The sequence below is a fragment of the Papaver somniferum genome, chromosome 6 (genome assembly GCF_003573695.1).
Source record: "Papaver somniferum cultivar HN1 chromosome 6, ASM357369v1, whole genome shotgun sequence".
Taxonomy (NCBI): Eukaryota; Viridiplantae; Streptophyta; class Magnoliopsida; order Ranunculales; family Papaveraceae; genus Papaver; species Papaver somniferum.
The window spans coordinates 61,908,422-61,916,392 of record NC_039363.1 but is presented as its reverse complement, the minus strand read 5'-3'; the positions used below and the strand labels follow the sequence as shown (position 1 = coordinate 61,916,392).

General features: G+C 39.4%; 1 pseudogene; it reads right to left on the bottom strand.

Moving 5' to 3' along the window:
• Positions 1 to 1,019: 1,019 nt before the first annotated feature.
• Positions 1,020 to 1,119, bottom strand: LOC113292075 (annotated as a pseudogene).
• Positions 1,120 to 7,971: the final 6,852 nt, after the last annotated feature.

Sequence of the window (7,971 nt, the reverse complement as noted above, 5' to 3'; positions counted from 1 at the left end):
GGCAAGGCATGGCCATACAAGATAAGGGTTCGGATTTCATCACCATTCTCTTCTTTCCCGCTTTAGGAACACGTAACCTACGCGAACCTAAGCCTAATATTTTGACTAGAACGAGACCGATAGGTTAACGAGCTTAACAGGAAAGTCATTCGAAAAATATTGGTTACTCTTTTAAGCATACTTCTAAGTTCTTGACGGTTTCTGTAAGTTGAATGCGTGACTGCGCCGCCTTGTAATACCGGTGAGGCCTTGGGTATCAAAGCTCCACCGAGCTTCCCTCGCCTCTATTCAACTTACGTTAACTCAGATTGATTCCAGAGGGGTTTGCTTAAATTGTAACGAATTCCCGTTCGAAGGATTAGAAGCTGGTCTAGAAACAATCTAAGTGGAGCCATCATGCTTTTTGATTGCTAGAAATCAATAGGTTTGATTTGGCTGAGTCGGCCTTGATCTGTGTTTACTTACCCTTCCAATTTAGAAAATTCTATTGTATGCATGAACGTAAAAGAGACGCACTAGGTAGATTTGTTAAAGAGAAACCTAGTAGTTCGAAGCGTCTCGATTACCTTAATCTAGAAAGTTCGACTTTTGAAGAGTCTGTTTTTGAACGTCCTTTGACTGAGGAGAGAATCCCTGTTGCTCCGATAGCGCCAGAAATGGAAACTTTGAAAGCTTTGTTGAATCCACTAGGACTACTTGTCCTTCGTGTATTAAGTTAGCTGAAACGGAGGAACCCTATGAACTGAAACCTGGGACCTTACAGATGCTCCCAATATTTTTAGGGAAAGAAAATGAAAACCCTTATTACCATGTTAGGGATTTTGAGGAAATTTGTAATTTTCTAAGAATTAGAGGCTTAGATGATGATGCTTTGAAACTTAGGTTATTTCCATTTTCCCTGAAAGATAAGGCCAAGTCGTGGCTGTATAGTTTGGACTCCGAGTCAATTGAGACATATGAACAACTTACATATGCTTTTTTCAATAAGTTTTTCCCTAGGCACAAAACATCGTCTATTAGGACGCAAATATGCACATTTTCACAACAAGAGGGAGAATATTTATATAGGTATTTGGAAAGGTTCAATGATTTATTATCCCAGTGTCCTCATCATGGTTTAGAAAAGGTTAGGCTAGTTCAGATCCTTTATGAGGATTTAGATTATTCCACAACGACCATGGTTGATTCTCTATGCACTGGTGATTTGAAAACCAAACTATTGATGCGGCGATGGAATTTTTTAATGAAATCGCCGAAAAACCCAGCAATGGGAAAATAGTAGGGCACCCCAGAAAACAATTCTTTTAAGTAGAGGAAACGTTAATAGGGTAGAAAGAGGCTATGAATCATATGCCAAAATTGCTGCTATAGCAAAAAGGTTAGAAGCCTTAGAAGTGGGCCAGACTAGTGGTAGAGTGGAGCCTTTTTGGAAGGCCAGAATATTGAAGAGCAATGCTCTTTATAATAACACTAGATTTGATAACCGTCAAAGATTGACCCATATTCAGAAACCTATAATCCTGGTTGGAGAAACCATCCGAACCTTTCGTGGTCTAAGGGCCAAAGTCAAGGTCAGTTTAGTAATTCTAATGCTCCCCCAGGTTTTGGCTATACTAAGAATCCTTCAGGACTAGCTCAGTTTCAGAATCAGTCAGATAAGAAAATCCTAAGTTTAGAGGAATCTCTCGCCTTGTTAACTCAGCAAACTGCAAAATTCAGTTATCCGTAGAACAGAGTCTACAAGCTAGTAACAGGATAGGACAAGAAAATAGTCAGGCTATTTCCGAGTTAAAAACCCAGGTTGGTCTGATAAGTGATTCTTTGAGAGAAAAGGTAAGTTTCCTAGTCAAACACAACCCAACCCTAGAGGAGTTCATGAATTAGGTGCAAAACCATCGAATCAATTGAATGCTGTTAGAACCCTTAGAAGTGGTAGAGTTGTAGACAATAAGGTAACCATGCCCGATAGTGAACATACTGTAGTTCACCCCTCAGGATCTCACCTCTCAGGACCAGTAGCTGAAGAACTGATAAAGTTTCTGATGATGTGAATTCGGTTCCTGAAAGGTCTGATTTTAGGCCTAGAGCCCCATTTCCTCAGCTATTAGTACCAACAAAGAAGGAATCGAACTTTAATGACATAGTGGAGGTTTTTAAGCAAGTTACCATAAACCTTCCCTTATTAGATGCAATTAGGCAAAATTCCTGCTTATGCCAAGTTCCTTAAGGATATGTGTACGCGAAAGCGAAAACTTAGCGTCCATAAGAAAGCCTTTTTAGCTAGTCACGTAAGTTCAATCATTCAGAACACCACAACTCCAAAGTACAAAGACCCAGGTTCTCCTACCTAGCTACAATAGGTAAGGGGCTTTGCTGCAAATAGGTAACTTCCGGGTAGAAAAAGCTTTACTTGACTTAGGAGCCAGTGTGAACTTACTGCCATTCCATGTATACTTACATAGGACTTGGTGAAATGAAACCTACTCAGATGACACTGCAGTTAGCTGATAGGTCTGTTAAAATCCCTCGAGGTGTTATCGAGGATGTTCTTATTGAGGTCGACAAGTTTATTTATCCAGTGGATTTCGTGGTCCTATACCCAACCTGTCCCTGACCCAGAGAACCAGATACCGTGATTTTAGGTCGCCCATTTTTAGCTACGTCTAATGCGATCATTAACTGTCGAAATGGTGTGATGAGTTTATCTTTTGGTAATATGACTATGGAGATGAACATTTTTAATGTCAGTAAGCAACCTCATGAGCTAGATGACACATGTGTTGAGGAGGTGAACATGATAGAAGCCTTAGTTCAGGAGTCATTACCAAACATCTTGTCTGAAGACCCATTAGAAAGTTTCTATCCCATTTTGGTTTAGATTTTGACGACGATAGCACTATTGAACAGGTGAATGCTCTATTAGATTCTACCCTGTGTTAGACACTGATAGATGGAAAGCTAGGTTCGAACCATTACCAGTTTCTGAGATACCCTAATTCCTTCTTTAGAAGAGCCCCCAAAGTTGGACCTTAAACCACTACCTATACTCTAAAGTATGTGTTTTTAGGCCCATCTGAGACTTTACCTGTGATTGTAGCTTCCGATTTGGATAGTGATCAGGAAAGTAGGCTAGTAAATGTACTTCAAGACAATAAGGAAGCTTTAGGGTGGACTATAGCAGACATTAAGGGTATAAGTCCTACTGTGTGTATGCATCAGATTCATTTAGAGGAAGACTCCAAACCTTCTAGGGAGATGCAACGTCGACTGAACCCTAACATGAAAGAGGTAGTTCGAAAGAGGTGCTTAAGTTGTTAGATGCGGGTATTATTTACCCAATTTCAGACAGTAAGTGGGTCAGCCCTGTTCAGGTTGTCCCCAAGAAATCAGGTATCACTGTAGTCCAGAATGATAATAATGAATTAATCCCAACCCGAGTGACCACGGGATGGCGTGTGTGTATTAACTATAGGAAATTGAACAAGGTCACAAGGAAGGATCACTTTCCTCTTCCTTTTATCGACCAAATGCTAGAGAGATTAGCTGGACATAGTCACTATTGCTTCTGAGATGGCTACTCTGATTATAATCAGATCTTTATTTCCCCAGAAGTCCAAGAGAAAACCACTTTTACCTGTCCCTTTGGTACCTTTGCGTATAGACGCATGCCTTTCGGGCTATGTAATGCCCCTGCAACTTTTCAGCGTTGTATGATGAGCATATTTTCTGATATGGTAGAATGGTTCTTAGAGGTCTTTATGGATGATTTTTCAGTGTTAGGTTCATCTTTCGATGAGTTCTTGCATCATTTGACATTAGTGTTGACTAGGTGTAAGGAAAAAAATTTAGTGCTTAATTGGGAAAAATGCCATTTCATGGTTAAATTAGGAATTGTGTTAGGGAACATCGTCTCTTCAAAGGGTATAGAGGTAGACAAAGCCAAAGTTGACCTTATTAAGACTTTACAGGTCCCAAAAACCGTAAAACATATTAGGTCATTCCTAGGGCATGCAGGTTTTTACCGTCGATTCATTAAGGATTTTAGCTTGATTTCTATACCTCTTTGCAATTTTCTTGCAAAATATGTTAAGTTTGTCTTTGATGATGCTTGTTTAGAGGCTTTTGAGAAGCTTAAAACTTTACTCACTACTGCCCCGATAGTCCAGGCACCTAACTGGAACCTACCCTTTGAGATTATGTGTGATTCTTCAGATTATGCTATAGGCGTCATTTTAGGACAACGAGGAAAAAAATTACTTCATGTGATTTATTATGCTAGAAAAACTCTGAATGATGCCCAAATGAACTACACAACTACCGAGAAGGAACTTTTAGCTATCCTGTTTGCCTTGGATAAGTTTAGGTCCTACTTATTAGGTTCTAAGATCATAATCGATACAGATCATGCTGCTTTGAAATACCTTTTATCTAAGAAGGATACCAAACCTAGATTGATTAGATGGATCCTATTGTTACAGGAATTTTCCCCAGACATTAGAGACAAAAAGGGTGCAAATAATGTAGTAGCAGACCACTTGTCTAGGCTAGTTGTTAGTTCCCCTAGTGATTCCCTTCCTATAAGGGATAGCTTTCCTGATGAAAAATTGTTCTCTGTTTCTCAATCACCTTGGTATGAAAATATAGTGAATTATCTTGTTACTGGTCGAACCCCTTTACATTGGGGTAAGCAAGATCGTTCTAGGTTTTTAGCCGAGGTTAACCATTTCTTTTGGGATGATCCTTATCTGTTTAAGTATTGTCCGGACCAGATTATTAGGAGATGTGTATCTGAGAGTGACCAGTCTAGTATTATCTCCTTTTTTCATGAACATGCATGTGGGGGTCATTTTAGTGCTAACAAGACTACTGCTAAGATTTTGCAGTGTGTATTTTACTGGCCTTCGTTGTTTAAAGGTTCCCATAGTCATTGTGTTTCTTGTGAGCGCTGCCAGAAGTTAGGAACCATTTCCCGTAGAAATATGATGCCTTTGAACCCTATTTTAGTGATTGAGGTCTTTGATGTGTGGGGAATTGATTTTATGGGTTCATTTCCTATTTCGTTTGGTTATCTTTACATACATGTCGTTGTAGACTATGTGTCTAAGTGGGTTGAGGCGGTTCCGTGTAAAACAAATGACCACAGGGTCGTAGTCCAGTTTTTGAAAGAGAATATACTTACACGTTTTGGTACGCCGCGATCTATAATTAGTGATGGAGGTTCACACTTTTGTAATAGACCGTTTTCTCTTTTAATGACACAATACGGTATTACCCATAATGTAGCAACCCCATATCACCCTCAGACTAGTGGTCAGGTAGAGGTTTCCAATAGGGAAATCAAACGTATTCTAGAGAAAAAAATTAATCCAAATAGGAAAGACTGGTCGTCGAGGCTTACTGATGCCTTATGGGCTTACCGTAATGCGTTTAAGACACCCATTGGAATGTCACCTTATCGTTTAGTGTTTGGAAAGGCATGTCACCTTCCTGTTGAGTTAGAGCATCGAGCCTATTGGGCTATTAAGAACTTAAGATTTTCACTTGACAAAGCAGGAGATCAAAGAAAGCTCCAGCTCAATGAGTTGGACGAGATTCGTAGAGATGCATACGATAGTGCTAAGGAGTATACGAACAAAATGAAACTTGTGCATGATAGGAATATTTTACAAAAGTCATTTTCTCAAGGTCAAAAAGTTATTCTGTATGACACTCGTTTGCATCTATTCCCCGGGAAGTTGCGCTCTCGGTGGACCGGTCCTTTTGTGGTACGTACTGTTTTTCCTCGTGGCGCTGTTGAGATTGAGACGCAAGATGGTAGTAGTTCTTCGAAGGTTAACGGTCAGCGATTGAAGCCCTTTTTAGATCCTTTTCCTACAGGTGATGTTGAGGAGGTCCCTCTGGAGGACCCTGTTTACCTTGATTGACCATCGAGGCGATTTTGTATGTTATATAATATTTTTGTAGGTTTTTGGTTATACTTCACCGAGGTACTATCTTTCTGACTTCTCTCTTTATTATTTCCTCATGTTACTTATATTTTTGGTACTGTTCTTTGATTAGAAACATTGAGGACAATGTTAGATTTAAGTTTGGGGGTGGGGTAGAACTTTTTGCTACCTTTTCGTTGCAATAAATAAACTCCAGAGCCTAGAAATTTATCCCTATTAAGGATGGCACTAACCAATCTAAGTGGATGGAAGCATTTTGGTTGTAGGAGTTGAGGAACCAATCTGACTAGATGACAACATCTAAAGAGTCTATTCATAAAATCACAGAGCTCAGGTGTTAGAAATAACATGATAGTTTCACCATATCTCGTTGAGTCCTTTTCACTTCTATTTTTATTTTGTTTTGTTTTTAAACTATGTTTCTCTAAGTGATTAGGTGGGGCTCACGATTCAAGTTGTTACCAATGCTAGGGTGAATTAGAGTGATTGAGATACAAAAAAAAAAAAAAAAAAAAAAAAAAAAAAAAGAGACCAGAGCATCAGACCAACTGGAATAAATTCAATAAAGTCGACCACTGGAACCCTTGTATATGCCAGTTGTGTTGACCTAGAGTTAGGATTATCGACCACTGGTACCCTTGAATATGCCAGTGTGTTGATATTATTCAGACCGATATCTCAGTCCATTAGGATAGGTTCATTTTGGCGGAGGCCTTCAGACAGATATGAGAAACACCGTTCACCTAGTAAACATCAAAACCATCTATGTTTTTCTCTATACCCATCTTCTTGATCTATCCATGTGATTAGTTTCGACTCCGGATATTGATGTCCATAGTGCAACTATCTGAGTAGAGCTCTGTCACTTATATATGAATTTTAGTATGCTTGAGTGCAAACTCGTGTACAACAATTGGAATTTTGCATCAGGGTACTTCCTCCTGTAGTCAATAAGTATGCCAACCAAGGATATTCTTTAGTGCCTTCCAAGGTTCTGTGTAGATAGCTAGGGTCTGGAGTATAAAGGTTTTGTGAGTATACCTCTGGTAAGCCCTCCGGAGACAACACTCCGTCACTAGGGACACCTAGGGGTTTAAAGGCTTATTGCATACGCTAAATGCAATCGACGATGCCTGCGACAGTGAGTTAGGATTTTATTTCTATTTTATTTTTGCTCGAGGACTAGAAAATAATAGGTTTGGGGGTATTTGATAGACACATTTTTGTGTCCGATTGGTCTCGATTCTATATATTGTTAGGGATCATTTTTGTACTTATTATGGTATTTTATTTATTTGTAGTTATTTTTGGCTAATAAATATTTTTGGAAAAAATTGGCTAAAAAAGTTGACGAAAAGCACCCGGAGGACACTTGCTATTCGGACCCCCCGGCTTGGATAAGGGGCAACCCCAGGACACCTCTTAAGGCAGCTTCTAAAGGCACCCCTACTCTGGATAGGGGGCGCCCTTTCTTCTTCACGGTTTCAAATCCAGAAAATTGGCGGGAAATATTTGGCAGTTTTGGCAATCGTGATTTGGAGGAGTTTGAGGTCGATTAAACCTCTGATTTTCATAGGATAGACTCTTTAAGGGTCTAGGAATCTGATATGGGTGTTTAAATCGATTATCCTGGGCTCAATCGACGTATTTTTATCACAATATAAATATATAGAAAGTCACGTGTGTGACCTGTTTTAGGGAATTTTAGAGAGATTAAAGTGTTGTAAACCTTCCCAAAGATTTATATCTATCTAAGGAAGAGTTTAGAATAAAAAGGAAAGCTCAGAAATGCGTAGAAATTCTAAAACAAGAAATTGCCGCAACTTTGCCGTGAAGAGAAGGAAAGAGATTTGGGAGAGATTTAATCGGTATTTTTGATATAAATAGATGGCTTGGGTCATATAGAAGGGGTGTCGAGAGTTTGGGGACCTAAGGAGAGCCAGAGAAGAAGAAATCAGAGCTTTACCAAACTCTGTTTCTGCTGCTGCTGCTGAAGAGGAAGAACGCGAAGAACATTGACGCA